This window comes from Danio rerio, chromosome 7, assembly GCF_049306965.1.
Source record: "Danio rerio strain Tuebingen ecotype United States chromosome 7, GRCz12tu, whole genome shotgun sequence".
In the NCBI taxonomy this organism is placed as follows: Eukaryota; Metazoa; Chordata; class Actinopteri; order Cypriniformes; family Danionidae; genus Danio; species Danio rerio.
Window position 1 is genome coordinate 48,111,888 of NC_133182.1, and position 17,004 is coordinate 48,128,891.

At 38.5% G+C, this 17,004-nt stretch overlaps 1 protein-coding gene across 23 annotated transcripts in view; it reads left to right on the forward strand.

The window, feature by feature from the left end:
* Positions 1-17,004, forward strand: part of znf536 (zinc finger protein 536) — a 496,275-nt gene that overhangs the window by 289,337 nt on the left and 189,934 nt on the right. For all 23 annotated transcript variants that reach the window (XM_073907215.1, XM_073907216.1, XM_073907219.1 and 20 more), the window contains one exon: positions 16,405-16,519. The gene's annotated coding sequence lies outside the window, so the exon portion shown is untranslated. The remainder of the gene's footprint in view (positions 1-16,404; positions 16,520-17,004) is intronic.

Below are 17,004 nucleotides of genomic sequence, written 5' to 3' on the forward strand. Positions count from 1 at the left end.
GAGAATTTACCATTTGTAAGTTAAACCCATTCCAGCCTTGCCCCAGTTTAAATTACACTGTTTTTCTTTTTTGATTTCCATTTTGCGCATAATGCTCTCTCTCAGCATGTTTTAAGTTATATTATTAGCGGGTCTCTGGAGAGTTTCCCCCCTCGTTTTTGGGGTGGGATTCTAGGCTCTGGATGCATTAGCTCTCCGTAATTGGCGAATGATCATGGGATGGAGTGTGGTTGGAGAGAGAGTGCGCAGCACACACACACACACACACACACACACATGCTCGGCTCGACGCTGTACAGCCGTGATACTGGAAGTCAGCGAGGGCCCTATCAGTCAAGCCTAATGCTCGGCCCTAATACACTTTAATAGCTTCCTCCACTGTCTCCGATCCCTCTTCAACATTGATCTGAAATCATCTTTCTTATTCCTTTTTCGGGGGGTTTCGAAGACTTTCACAGCATTTATTGCTGTCACCTGTCTCGTGGGCTCAGATTAATATGGACCGATAGGGCTAGGTTGGGGAAGGAAGCCATTTATTAGCGTTCGGATGTGTGTTCGGCGAGAGACTTGGCTGAGCTGTTTGAAGAGCAGGCCCGTTTGAGCCCAGGATCCGTCACATGAATGTGTAAAATACCCGACGCCTGCGCAGGCTGTCACACAAAGGGCTATCACCCTATTATTCAAGAGCAGCCATGGAGCCAGGCCAGAGTAGAGTGTTTCTGGGGGGAAGGGAAAAATCGGCTTGATTGTGATTTGCCATTTATAATTGGCCAACGATGCGAAATGGTCGGCAGCCAGACTTTTTTAAAAAGGCAATCTGCGGCGGTGGAGGGGCCGATGGTTCGCTAATGACAGCTAGCGCGATACGCCTTGGGAACAGAATGGTGCTCGTGTAAGGGTAGGGAACACAAATATGTTTATCTGTAGTCAGCGATGTTTGCGTGACTCAAATGGCATTGTCTATTGATTTCTTTTTCCAAAACATCGCCGACACAATGGAAGCCACATACAGAAGCAAAAGCGAAACATTGTTGCGTTTTGAAAACAAACAAACCAAACCCATCTTTAATTCCAGATTCTTGCGGCTTATTAAAGCACTTACACAGTTCATTTTGGCCTTTGTTTGTGCATGTAATCTTACAGGGAATACTTCTGCATGACGCTTTCTCTTTCCGTCTCTGTTGCGCGTTTGTGTTCGCCCCTGGTCTGGGGAACTGGATTTAAGCTCTGAAATGACAGAGTTCAAGGCTGATACTCCTGTTGGCAGTGAGGCATGGCAGACGATTTCTCGAGGGGGTCTGCCTGCACATTGTGAGCTCAACAAAAGATAGTATTTGATAAAGGTCCCCCTCCCCAAAAGCCCCCATAAATAATGAAAAGTTAATGAAGAGGTAACTTAATGATGTAATGAATATGGCAGCGCAAGGTCAAACAGAACTGTCGTGGGTTGGGTGGGCATGTGAATGCGTGCTCGGCTTGTGTGTGTGTGCAGTTTTAATGAATGTTTTGTCACAGGAAGTGTGATAATGTTTAATTAGTTTCATGTGTGTGCAGCATGTTATATCATTCTTAGATGGCCTTTCTTTTAAGTGTGTGTGTGTGTGTGTGTGTGTGTGTGTGTGTGTGTGTGTGTGTGTGTGTGTGTGTGTGAAATGATGAGAGTAGTTTTAGGGAGGCTTTCTCACAAGCGTACACCTGTGTGTGTTTATGAAACCCTTCAGTTTTGTTTGGGAGTGTACAGTGTAAGTGCTGGTCTGGTGGTAGGATCGCGTCTAAATATTGAGAATTCATCATATTCTGGGTCCGAGTGCACTCAATAGTACACACAACACTGACTTGTCCCAGCTGATCTGCCTGGAACTTGTATTTTCACTAGCTGACTCTTTGCTGTTTGTTATTAGACAAACAACAATCAGTGTATGAACTCAACACCACTAAGTTTACTTGTTGGGGTGGTTCTGGTTTCAGTGTGTTGTTCTGGTGTGCAAAGTGCCTAGTCGGCAGCAGGCAGGTAAGCACTTCGATCTGTTTCTCCTGGACTGAGGTGAGGGACTGTCATGCCGGTGGGTTCAGCTTCTGCTCTGACAAACGGCTCGATCTCTTAGATAATAGAGCGAGTGTGAGGTAAAACTGTAGAGAGAGAGTTGGAGCCGTGGCTCGGTGGTTACAATATGGACATGCAAAATTTTATGTAGTATGAAGTATCAATTTGACTTGAGACATTTCCTGTTCCGTCATCATCATCATCATCATCATAATCGTTTCCTCTATTCAGTTAAAATGCGTCTTTTATTCAGCGGGGACTAATCAAAGACTAATCAATGCATGAAAAAAAATCTATTTTTGAATTGTATGTATTTTTAACCTTATTTTAATTAGAATAAGTTAACGTGAAGTGTCTATACAGCTGTTCTAGAAATGCTACTTGAGCAGAAAATCAACATAGCAGAATTGTTCCTGGAGATAACGTGACACTGAAGTAATGACTTGAAAATGTATGAACAATTTATGATAAAATATATTTAAATAAACATTAAAAAGTGCCATATTTTATACATTCAAATATGTTTAAGCATTTTTATGGTATCCAAGATGAGAAACTATTGTAGTTTATTAATAAAAGTTTAAATTATTGTGGTAATAATAATAATAATGATAATAATAATAATAATAATAATAAATCACACATGTAATAAATATAATAAAAATAATAATAAAATACAATAATAATAATAACAACAACATTAATAATAATAATAATAATAATAATAAAAATAACCACAATATTTATAAATTATAATAATCATAAATATAACAAATAATAATAAACAATATTAATAAATTAACAATAATAATAATAATAATAATAATTATTATTATTATTATTATTATTATAATTATTATTATTATTATTATTATTATTAATTAAATTACATGTTTAAATATCAGCAATTATGTTTTTATCATTTATTAATTTATTTTGAATAATAAATTTTTAAATCTATAATAAAATATTTAAATGTATATAAGTAATTAATTTTTTTCAATCATGTAAGCTAAATGAAAAGTAGCCCCCTTCCAAGTAACAAAATACTATATGTTTTTATTTATTTATTAATCATTCATTTTCCTTTGGATTAGTCCTTTTATTCATCAGGGGTCGCCACAGCGGAATGAAGCGCCAACTCATCCAACTTATGTTTTACAAAGTGGATGCTCTTCTAGCTGCAACCCAGTACTGGGAAACACCCATACTCTCTTAAATTTACACACAATATGGCCAATTTAGTTTTTTCAATTCACCTATAGCCATCTGAAATATACGCCAACATGGGGAGAACATACAAACTCCACACAGAAATGCCAACTGGCCCATGCGGGACTTTTTTACTGATTTTTTAAATTATTTTTTTATTTTTATTTCTTATATTTTAGGCATCTGTAAAAACCTAACAGCAATAGTAGAGTAGCAATGAGAGTGATACTATAATATTATAGCACAGTCAGTTGATATGTAATGAATAGCGTTATAGCTGTGAGGAATACAACATTAATGTTTTAATGATCTTAATACTCAGTTTTCATGCTATGCAATGTAAACCAATCCGCTGATATCTGCGATAAAATCCTCCTGTGAAGTAGATGTCATCGGTAAGTATTAGATCAGAGCACAGACAGCAGATGCTTGGCCTGCACTTTCATATGCAGTCAGAGAAATCAGACCGGACTCACACGGGGACCCTAGCGAGAGGTCAGCGAGTTTTTATCTGTGTCTCCTGAAACATTTACAGTTCCCCGACAGCTCGAGCACTGGCCAGCCGTGATTTGTAGTTCATGTGCAGATGTGTTGCTGAGAGACGTTTTAATGTGACGGGCGAGACGGTTCTCAGTCTGTCTCTGTGGGTTTATGGAAGAGCTCCGTGTCTGCGTCTCAATCTCCGAGACCTCCCCCCGTGCTCCCAGAATCCCTATCTCTTCGCTTAACAAGCCTGAGGTCATGACGAAATGGCACAGTGCCCCACTTAACCCAAGGTCAGGTCCCAGAGCTGATTTTCCGTACGCTGTCGTAAGAGCCTGACAATAAAAGCAGAAATGGATTTGCTCTCTCGTGTTAAGCTGAATTGGTTTGCTTGCTTTTTTACTGGCTGTCTCTTGACAGCTATAGGCGGACAGGTAACAATCATTCTAAAGTTTAACAGTATATAGAGTAGGGGGAAGAATTATGGCCTGTGGACGAGAGCAGCAGAGAGTCTATGACTGTGAGGAATGTCTTTTAAGTGAAATCATTTCCTTTTCTTAATCAAAAGATGACAGACCTCTGAAGTCCCATCTGCACGCCACTGCACAGCCTGGAGCTGCTCTGGACAGGCAAGACAATTGAGGCTTTAGGATGGGGTTTTCATGGCTTCTTCCAAGATAATTCCCACTGGCAGAGTCTTGAAACTCCTTGGAAAAGTAAAAATGGACAAGTGCCCCATTGGGATATGTTTAAGGTTTTGGAGGTATAGTTTTGTTTTCTCATTACATAGTTTCACCTCATTTCTCAACAAGTCCTGGTTTGTTTTAAGATTTGTCCTTTTTAAAGCCCTCCTTTCTGAGAGCTTACTCTGCTCAGATTGGTCAGATGGTCCTCTCTGTTGTGATTTGTTAAACTGCTGAAAGTGGAACACTCATTACCATATCTAAATTTCAGCTCTGGAGGCGTCCTCCAAACTCAGAAATTGTACTGTAACATTTTTTTTATTCATTCATCTTTATTTCTATAGCACTTTTACAATGTAGATTGTGTCAAATCAGCTTAACGTAGAAGTTCTAGTTAATTGAAGCTGTGTCAGTCCAGTTTTCAGAGTTGAAGTCCAGTTTAGTTCAGTCTAGTGTGGTTAAAATTTTACTGCTGAAAGTACAGATACTGAAGAGCAAATCCATTGTTGTGCAGCTCCTCTAGTACCAACCAAGCAAGTCAGTGGCGACAGTGGCGAGGAACAAACTTCACCAATTGACAAAAGTGAAGGAAAAAAAAAAAACTAGAGAGAAATCAGGCTCTGTTGGGCACGACCAGTTCTCCTCTGGCAAAACTTCCTGTGCTCCTGAGCTGCAGTAGCATCAGTTCAAGTCCAAAGATAGAATTGTGAAAAAACTGATCACTCAAACCTATGCTGCAAGCACAACTTACTGGTGAGTTTTGCAACTTATTTCTGGTACATGATGAATGAAATTATACCCTTTACTGGCAAAACAGTTTGACCCCTCTCAACCCCCCCCCCATCTAATTCACTGAATCAGGTGTTTCAATCACTTCCATGGTCAAAGGGGTATAAAATAAAGCAGTTAGGTATGCAAACTGCTTCAACAAATTCTAGTGAAACAAGCTACGTTTCCATCCACATATTTTTATGCATGTTTTGAATATGTGCATAAAAAAATCAGTTGATGGAAACACCAAGATGCGCAAAACTGAGTAGGATAAACTTTTCATTCGATAAGAAAAGATGCACGTAAACTATGATGGAAACACTTTTATAGAACAAATTCCTGTATTTGCATTAAAAAGATCATGTGATTTTGTTATAAGAGATCATGTGATGATAAAAATGTGTGTGAATGGACAAACCAGCAGGCTGTGCACTTTGTAAAACATCTGAAATGGTGTTTTTTTGTGATTCTCAAACTTTCTAACAATTACACTAATAGTGTTATTATAGTATCAATCACCTCCAGAATTGTCAAGAGCGTCTGTGCTTCGTGTCTGACTCCTTCAAACGCCACCACGCTGTCATTGCACTTTGGCATACTGTTCCGCAATTCATTTGTAAAATAAGGAAAAGATTCACGCAGCTTCTTCTACCACAGCAAATTCCGTTTTTACTGTTGATATTTGGTGCCAGTTAATCAATGTGATGATTTTGTTCTCTTTGACTATTTGGATGGAACTGCTGCTTTATTTGCATGTCTTATATGCGATATTTCAGTTATACTATACATTTAATTCACATCTAGCTAATAACTCTTAGGAGCTCATTGAATTGATGTGTGGACTGGTCTACACAGATTCCTGAACTTAACCTGGCTGGTCTTTGCAACAAATTACAGTGGAGACTGTAAACCAGAACTTCTTGTCCAACATCCGTGGTTGACGCTACACATTGTTTAGACGAATGGTCAAAAATTCCCAAAAACACACTCCTAAACCTTGTAGAAATCCTTCCCAGTATAGTTGAAGCTGTTGTAGCTGCAAAGGGTGGGCCAACTCCATTTTAAACCCTACGGATAAAGATTGGGATGTCATTAAAGTTCTTGTGCATGTAAAGGCAGATGTCCCAAAACTTTTGGCAATATATTATACGTGTAATTCCTCTGCAAGCATTAACGTGTGGCAAAAATGCTGCCAAAATGATTGAAAATACTCTACAAATTCGAGATATGGGGCAAAATACATCCCTGCACAATTGAACTTAAATCTGTTTCGACTGTCACTGTTAAGTGTCCAAGTATGCCATGTTATTTAAAAAATTGTTTTTAGTTTGCAGCAGTACATTTAGATCTGCACTGTGCATCCTTTAGCATTAAGAATAACAACCAATCAACACTTTTGTTGAGCTTATGAACACAATGGCCAAGTAGATTTATTTTAAATAATTGACCACTTGAGTAAAGTTGTGGAGTCAGTGTTTAAAACCTTGCTCTTGCAAATCTTTCATAATAAATAAAGTGCTGGAACTATGTACAATATTCATTCTGCTAATTTTTTGGTGGTGGTTCAAAGTTTGCAAGTCTCCAATGAAGACAATAGACTGGTATTATGCAAATCTGTTACAGTTCTACGTAAACACTTACCAGAGTGAAACTGATTCCTGACAAATCATTTCAGGAGTTCAGAAGTTCAGAATCAATTATTTTCTTTTCGGTAACTTGATTTGTTGTCCACTTTGGTCTTTGTTACTTTGCAGATCTTTTAGATTCACATATATATATAATTATTCTAGGTTCATAGTGTCCGCCAGCATTAGTCTTGCTGCCAGCGCATGCAATGCTCTCACGTTTCACTAGGGAAGCAGAGCAGCCAGTTTGACGGACAGATTAAGGGAGGCCTGTGGACCTTTACCATATGTCGAAGTGTGGTTAGCTCACAGATTGTCGCGTCCATCTCAGCCTTCCCACCTCATCACCCTGGAGGCTTGAGCATGAGCTTTATTAAGTGTGAATGGTGTGGTCGGGGTGGCGCGTGCCTCAGGAGCTCTGTTGTCCCGTGCGCTCTGAGAAAGCACCTGTGTAACAATGAAAGTCTTAAAATGTTTGTGGTGGCACAGGGCACATCATTGAGGAGAAGGCATTGTTAAAACACATCTGCTCCGCCATCTGATCTGGCTCAGTGTCTTGTCTTCAAGGCCATATTTCATTTCTGCCTTTAACAATGTAAGGCCCACCAGGGGTATCTGTTCCCCCAGGGCTACTTACTGTAAGCAGGTTCCAGTGGGGTACTTGAAAAGACTTTCAGACTTTTATCAGAAATATAATATAATATTTTATAATATAATATAATATAATATAATATAAAGAGTGCATATTACTTTATAGAACTTTTTAAATATTCCACTTGAGCCTTATTATTAGTTTAAATTCTCTATTAAAGAATAAAGCTAATAATAATAATAATAATAATAATAATAAGAAGAAGAATAATGTTATTATTATAGTTCTTATTATTATTTATAAATTATTATTATTATTATTATTATTATTATTATTATTATTATTATTATTATTATTATTATGTACAAAAATAATATATTAACAACAACAACAACAATAATAATAATAATAATAATAATAATATATATAATATATATAATATATGTCAAATTAAAAAAACAAGCTTCATTTATTATGAAGTGGCAGTAACAATGAGTACGTTTCATGGACACCAATAATGATTTCATTACGATTAAGACAATACTCTGATTAAAGAGGGTCGCGCTTTATGCAGCATGCATTTTAGAATTCTTAACATAGATTTCTATCAGTGTAACCACACTGGTGCAGCAAGTCGGCGACTGTCCGCGGTGCCCAGCTACGACTCAGGACACTGTTCATATTTCTGCCGTGCCACAGAGAGCCATCTGAATAGTTTCATTTTAAAAAACATGTGAATGTTTGCGTTTGGTGTGCGGTACTTCCAACTGTCGTGTGCACTGAGAGTCGTAACGCCATGCGGCGTTCTGGTGTTCGACCCCCTTAGGAGTCTACCATGTAAACATCAACACTTAATTTATTTAATCTGATTAAGGTCATGATTGAATTAAATAGAAATCAAATTAGGTCATTTAGAGTATGCCAATTTTAGTCGCATTATTAAAGATATGTACAGACATGTAAACAATCAAACTATTACCATCATGTTGGATTTTCAACGCATTTTGCGACAGGATAGTTTATACATACACGGCTGTTTGACACTATTCTCTGCACCTACTGAGTCAGCGAAGAACCACAGACACCTGCATTACAAAATGCGAAAGTTTTTTAAAAAAAATTTAAAATTAAATTTTTACATTTTTTTTTACAAAATGCGAAAGGAATTAAACTCCATTAAAACTGCACTCTTTCAGTAGTTCATACTCGCATCCAATATCTCAGTTTTCATGGAGGGCATGCATGAAATACTCCCGTATGGAGGTAAAAGTGTCAAACTGCAGTTAAAGTCAACAAATTAAAAATTAAACACCCGAAATTACACGAAAAAATGTGGATAGTGTGGTGACACAATGGCGTTAATCAAATTATGTGCTTTAACATGTAAATCAAGTCAAGATCATGAAAGGAGCATTTAAAAAGCTACTCATTTAAACACCTTAATCATATTATTATTATCATATTATTCAGATTAAGACAAATCATTTGATTACTGTTGTCCATGTTAACATATTGAGTGAGTGTGTGAGTGAAACACAACTAAACTAAACTAGACTAAACTAAACTATATTGAACTGAACTAAACTAAACTAAACTAAATTCATAAAACTATGTCTTATCAGTAACCAGTACATATTAATTTTAAAAGTCATGTATGGCTATTCACATGTTACATTGCAGTAAGTATGTAGGACAGTCAAACATGTGCAGTTCTGCAATGAAAATTGCAAAAAAAAAATCTAAATAACAAAGCGAAGGCCTCAAGCAGAGAAATTAAACAACTCAGGCTGCTTGAACATAAATAGTTTAATTTTGCTTCATAAATCAGGTGGCGAGCATTCATCTGGCCTTAGCGAGGCCTTCAGGTTCACACTTGGCCCTGTGTAAACATGTTTTCTAGTCAGTCCTCCCCAAGAGTGATTCATCCACAGGGCAGTAATCAAAAACAATAACCATTGGAAAGCATAAACGTTTGAGAGCGTCGCTGAGAAGTATGAAATAATAATCTGTGTGTGGCCTGGCGAATGCTGAGAATGCAAACATTTCACAATAAAGTTGTTTAAATAGAGACCTTGGCATCGATGACTAAGAGATAGGACATGCTGCGTTAATTACACCCGCTCATAAAAATAAACCGCCGCTTTAAAATATGACTCTCTATACTACGGGATTTAACCTATTAAACGGCAGTGAGGTGTGTTGCTCAGATGTGAAGGAAGGGTGTATTGTTTAGAGTAATAACACAACAAGCTCAGAAGGAGATAGAGAGAGAGAGAGAGAGTGGGAATGAAAAAGGCAAAATATCTGTACAATCAACAAAGGAACCGAGTGTTTACTCTGAACTTAAAGACTTTTGAATTATTCCCCGCCATTGTGTGGCATTAGGACGAGAAAACAGCCCGGCTAAGTGCACGTTTATTATTTTTAAACCGTGCGAAAAGTAATATGCTTTAAGGAGCCTGCAGATGTATTGGTAGAGCTATAGAGAGCCCACACATAGAGTTTCAAGTGAGTTAAGTTTCATCAGGGGATGGCGAAAAATGGATTATTTTCCTTGAGCATGGACTTAAGTTTTAAAGTTCACTGCCGGGTGGCCCATTCCTATTATCCATGTTAACATAAGAATAGAGGATAGAGGAGAAGAGGCAGGGCTTGAAAGAGACACAAGAATGAGAGCGAAACAGACGGAGTTGGTGGGGGTTACTGGTTTAAATTAACTTCTGCCTAGCAGGAGCTGTTGTTATCCACTTAAAACGTCATACATGGTATTTTTTTATCTGTCAAATGAATGGTAAAATACAGGCAGCTGTGGTTTCTGTGATTTTACCATACAAAAATGCTTTATGGGTTTTACCGTAAAAAAAATACATATGGATATACTGTATGAATATGTGATAGAGACAACTCTAAATTTACAGTAAGCTATGATATTTCTTCATTTATACAATGTTACCACACCAACTTATTGTTACTCAGGTAACAGCTTTTTACTGTGGCATTTTTACAGTTATTAACATTATAATATCTTTAACATTGCAATGTGCCAATCACAACAGTCCTCTTGATCAACACAAGCCTTGAAGGATATAAACAAAACTTTTTATGGTTTAACTTTTAATTATGTTGCTCAAAATATCAGCAGACCAATCTGAAGATGCGTAAGCTTGTTTTTAGATAAGAGTACAGCTGTTTTTATTTAAAACCTTTCAAGAGTTCTCACTTAGCTGATGATTGATTATAAATTTGTTTGGCTTGCAGTCCCAGTAGAAGAGCACTGAGCTCATAAGATCCTCGAGACTGGGGCTTCCTCCTGTTTGCAAGGCTAGAGGGGAGTTTCTCAGGTAGATCTCGAGACCTTCCCTGCTGTAGCAGCTAATGAACTACTTACTAGGAGCATGTCTATGGTGCCGTTTTAGATTAGTCAATTAACTTAAGTTGCATATTTTTGGATGGTTGAAGGAAACCGGGGAACTCGGGGGAAACCAATGTCAGAACGGGGAGAACATGTAAACTCTGCACAGAAACGTCGGCTGGCTTGGTAAAGTCTAGAACCAGTGATGTTCTTGCTGTGAGGCAACAGCGCTAACCATTGGGCCACTGTGCCACCAACCTAGGAAAGGAGGAGGAGTAGGGGTGGAAGGGGGATTCTTCAAAACGAAGATGGCTGTCATATGTCACATTATTTATAGTGGCTTAAGAATTGTCTGATTGGTGAATCATAAATTGAATAATGTGAGGCCGGCTGCAAGCTATCATAAGCATGTTATCCTCTCGAAATTAGTTTATAAATAACTTAACTTCAAACTATTTGAGGTGATGTCGATGCGGTCAGCTTTCTGGACCCAAGACTTGGTCTTTTGCAGTTCTCCAGTTGTGATTGTTGGAGATTTTTTGGCCACCTGAACCTTCTTCCTGAAAGTGCGTTTCTACAAAGGAATTCAGATGTTCACTTTGAGTTGTTCAGATGTTCATTTTCAGTGTTTTTTGGCATCTTTTCACAGCTACTCAACTTTTTGTGAAGCTCAACATGCTTTGGTCTTACCCACTGTGAGGGATGACTGAAACCTGAGTTATACTTTTGCCTGCCTCTGCAGTGCAAGCCTCTGTGCTGTCTGTGTTTGCACAGAAACTTAGGCTATGTATAAGCTGTGTGTTTTACATAAAACCTTACATGCAATAAAAATATGTGAAGTTTTATAAACTAATTTATACAGGAGCATGTGACCTGTGCACAGAACACATGCATTGCTTTTCTTCAAAGCTTCAAAAGAAACATAGCACTTCACATCAGGCAGTTGTTCCGGATTTGTTGTTTTCACACGCACGTTCACCTAGCACGACCAGACTCAAAACTGTTGTACATCTTTGAAACGCCTCTCGGGCAGTTTGCTCGGGCATTCTGTTTGAATGGGGAAACATCAAATTCTCCAAAGTTACTTGCCAAGCTTTTGATTACATTACATATTACGAATAACCAATTAAATTTAACAACAACTGTCTATTTCATTTTCATTTCTAAGCCCCTCCCCCAGAAAATTGTCATTCAATAGCAATCGCTGATTGGCTTCTGTACTAGAAGGCGGGCTTTATTCACCATATAGCAACCGTTGATTGGCTCCTGTACTAGAAGGAGGGGCTTCATTCACAATATTTACAAGTAACAAAAGTATAAGAGTGACAAGTCTTGTGTATTCTATAAGCTGTGTCTCTTTAGAGGCTGCATCCTTCGAAGGATGCAAACTTCAAAGATTAGTCCTTCGAAGTCCACACAGGTTGAACCAAGTGTTTTGAAATGAGACGATCTAGCCTACAGATCTCATCACCAGGAAACCGTAACAGCTGCTGTTAATAAGCGCTGATAAAATTTGTTATGAGTTTTTTCAAAGGGATTTTAAAACCTTTTTTAAGCGATCTAAAGGCAAAACAAGGTATACAGAAACTGGAAATATATTTTCATTGATCCATACATGTACACATAAAGATGTAAACTGTCTATAAAATCAATTTTTAGCAAGACATGTCATATTTCTTTAGCTTATTAACATGTGTTTAGATATCTATGTAAAATAAACTTGTAAAATTCATACATTTAAACTGGAGTTTTCTTTTATAAACGTCCTGGGGTTGTCAGCGCGCAATGAATCTTGGGTTCAAGGCCGCAAAAGACCCACCGGTTGTGTATGAGACACAGCTATAGTCTTTGACACCACCCACTAATGGAATTAAATTATATGTTCACTTCCACTTCTCACTTTTACTAATAAAGTCCAATAAGTTCAATTAATGGCCTATCTAGTACTTAAGGTTTGAGTCTATTTACTATTTTTTTAGTAGACCACACAACAAACACAGTTTAAGACCCCATGGATCCTGGTAAAAGAAGTGGTGCTCCGGCTAATCAAGTTACACTGTTTTTGCTTCACATTACAGTTAGTTTACCCCCTGAAACAGAGTCAAGGGAGCCATGACAACTCTTGAGTCTTAGAAGAGGCTTGTCGTTATGAATAAATGTTTGTATACATTTTTTGGTGGATCTTGGAGTGCGCACATGGTGAACGGACTGTGCTTAAAGACATCTGGATGCGATGAAATAGAATTTGTTTAAACAAAATGAAGTCCCTCTCTCTCCACCTGGAAAGCCACCCAGAGCGCTCGCTGCTCATCACTACATACTTGTGCACTGATTTTTAATAGGACTGTATTGACTGATATTTCAGTACAGCAGCGTGAAGGCTTTTGAAATTGCGTGATGACTTACACAGCTCTTGCTGAAAGAGTCGACACGAATGCCACGACTTTAAACATGCTGAATTGAGGGAGGCAAAACAGGACATACTTATATTTCTTCTTTGTTTGTCTTTCTTTTTTCTTTGTTTTCTTCATTTTCTTATTCGTTTTCTTTTTCTTCTTCTTCTTCTTCTTCTTCTTATTATTATTATTATTACATATTTGAATTAGCACGTATTTTGTATAAATATAAGTAAAATGATTAATAAAAAATTTAACAATTACTATTATAATAATAACATAAAATAATAGTTAAAAAAATAATAATAATAATTAATATTAGTTATAATAGTAATTAATAGCTGTTATTATTATTATTATTATTATTATTATTATTATTTCACATTTGAACTAGCAAGTATTTTATATAAATATAAGTAAAATAATTAATAAAATAATATAATAATAATTATCATTATAAAAATATAATAATTGTTCTTATTAATAATAATTATTATTAGTAGTTATAATGTTTAATAATAGTGTATAATAGTAGTTAATAGTTGTTGTTGGTATTATTATTATTATTATTATTGTTATTATTATTATTATTATTATTATTATTATTATTATTATTATTATTATTATTATTATTTCCTTTTTAGTCTAAAACTGTGGCTCATGTAGCTCCTGTGCTTGTCTTCATGAGTTGTTCTGGAGTTTTGCATATGAGAAATAAAGCCTATAATAGATGAAATAAAATACGTCTTCTGTATTTATGTCTAACCATTCTTTAATGAAACATTTTTATTTGCACGCTTAATGGCGTTTCCTTTGACTGCATCAGCTGGAATGTAAATAATAATAATCCATCTAAATGTAAAATACTCCTCTGCGATCTATGGAATATTAATCAGGATGTTTAATGAGCGATTTCTGACGAAGGGCCCGACAAATGGAAAGAGCACGAGCAGGATATGTGTGTATGCATGAGACACCTATAGATTGATCAACCTCTTAATTCTATTTTAACAAATAGTCCAGGAGTCTTGGAAGGCGAAGCGGGAACATGACTAGGATAATAAGCATCATGGAAGCTAATCAGATTTCTAAGAGGAATTGATTGTTGGTTTTGCAGAAAGAGCAGACGAAGGCTTGACAATAAGCTGAAATTTAAGTGTTAATTTTTATGCTAATCTCCCAGCAATCTCCACGTGATGCAATTTGCTCCCCTGCTCCGCAGATATGAAATTGTCCCGCTCACAGAGAAAATGTCAGCTTGCCAGACCCTGAAAGCTTGTAATTTATTAGGTATGTTTCTATTAGTATGTGTCACACTTGTTAGCCAGCCTCTCTCTCGCTCATGCACATGCAAAGTCAGACTATGGCGCTCCATGTGTGCGTGGCTCAGCCCCGCGGCCTTAAAGAACGTCTCAGCTCACTGGCTGTAGCACCAGGGCATTAATGTATTATCATATATCGGGTGGTCCTTGCCCTGTGGACAAAAGGCTGTTTAATACAATTTAATGACATTCCCGAGCAGGAGGGAGAGAGGGGGGAAAGAAAGGGCAAAGCCCAGATTAAATTAGCATTCGTGGTTCTTATAGTTCACCCATGCAAAACTTTGCAACAGAGGCGCTATGAGTCCTCCTCCCATCTTCCGTTTTTATCTCCAAGTGAATACAGGAGTTAAAGTAAGAGTTGGATAAACCGATAAACACAACACAGGTTGCAGCTCATAACCTGTCAGCGACACTCATGTTCCCCTAAAGGCCACGGTGTGATTGATTTCCTGCGCGGCGCAGTGATGTCATCCATAAGAGACGCGAGGAGCTGACAGACATCTCAGTGGCCGCGCCGTTTACCGACACGGCTTTCTTTGTCTTCATCTGTCTGCGCTTCACTTTACACATCTCTATCGCTCTCCTCCCGAACACAGACCCTCCCCTCATTTCCTCCCCGTTCGTGTTGTGTAAGGAAGCCAGTGCCCGGCATCCAGTGTTACACTCCGTGTAGAAGGTTTGGATGCAATTCACATATAGGTCAATTAAATGCGCCAACATCTGCTCTCTTCTAACCATTTGCATACAGTATTCATATGTTAATGATGTCCCTTGTTTGTGTGTGTGTGTGTATGTTTGTGTGTGTGTGTTTTTCACTTCCCTCCTTCTTGTCTCTCCTTTTTTTTCTGGTAAAAAAAAAAAAAAAAATCAACTGAAATAGAATTTTTTTTTGGATTCAAACTGCTTCATGTGGCGACTCCAAACCGGATAGTGCCGTCCTATTTTTATTTCCTCTCTCTCAGCGCGCTCGCTGAAAGCAGAAACTCCTTTACTGCGAGCAACGGGCTTGTTCAGCTGCCATTGGCCCTGATTTGAACAAGAATCCTTCCACTGTAGCTGCAAAGGAAGTCCTTGCCTTTGGAAAGCAGCTTAACGCCTTATAAATCAGTGATGAGGCAGATGGACCAGCGATAATCTATTTAGAATGCCTCACAGCAAATATTGTCGTACAGATGATTAGAGATTGAGCTATTTTAACTCGGCCTTCTCCGCCCTCTCAGCAAATCTTCTGCTTCTGTGAATGATTTAAATTGGAGAGTTTCTTCCTTTCCCCCCCCCCCCTTGCCTTTCCTCCCCTAAATATATCTGTGTTTTCGAATCACGAAACGAAGTGGTGAAGTGTACATGGTTTACGCCGCCATTTTCTTGGCAGGCTTCAATGGCGTGCGGCGGAACAAAGAGAGCAGGGAGATGGGCCCGAGCCAACAGGCTAATGACAAAACGCACGCTTCTTAACCCAATATTAGTAGCGGGACGGTGCAGCATGTGAGGTGCCGGAGCCACACCGGAGGCCTCCCGGTTAGGTCCCGATTTAGCACGAGGCCACGGAAGACGGGCTGGACGATGGATGGGTAGACAGGGAGCGAGAGAGGGAGGGAGGGTGGAGTGCGAAAATGAAGTGGAGGTTGTCAGATGTGGCAGCTGCTTGGAATCCTGATAAATATAAGTCCTTATTGATCGGCTGAAAATGAAAGATCCCAGAGTGGCGTGCAGTATTTAGCTTCTTGTCTGCTGAGCGCGTCAGCGGTGGCCTTGCCTCGCTGGGATAGATTTTCAGCTGCGCTCTGAGCCACGGCTTTGATTTCATCTTTAACCTTTTTCGGCTGCTTTTCCTTGACCTCTGCGCCACTGCTGTGATTCAGTGAATTTGTTACATTTGGCCTGACATCCTCTCTCTCTCTCTCTTTTTCTTTCTTGCTGACAGAGTAAAGACTCATCGCAGCTGTCATCGCTTGTTGCCGTACAGACTCAGTGGCGGGGTGAGTCACGGTCTCTTCAACCTGACGGGCCCCGGACCAGTATGCAGTTAGAGTGATCAGGTAAGCCAACGTTCACCTTGCACTCCACTAGTCGTAACGCGACACCGCTTCTGGACCACATACATTTAGCAGGCTGATCCCAGATCTGCGCGCTTGAGCGGTCCTTAGATAAGACATGAAGCATGCTCACTTAGCCGCTGGTCTCAAATCATCAGTGTCAGGACGAGATTAACTGATCCCAGAGTCTGATCCCTAACAGACAGTCCATTTGAAGTGGCACGTTTTGTGCTGAACGGCTGTAATCTTCCCCTGCGATGTGTCTTTAAGCTGAACACCTAAATGACATATAAAAGCCCAATTTAGAGCAATTGCTTCTCCAATTCGCTCTTCTGTCTGTTTCAAGCCTTTTCACTGACACCTTTTATATGTGGCCATCATGAATTTTTAGTATGTTTAAGAAGATATATTGCAGTGGGAGACATAGTCTGCTTGTGTTTGAAGACTTATATCTGTAGGGGTCAATGTTTGATTGGTTGTGCATTTAG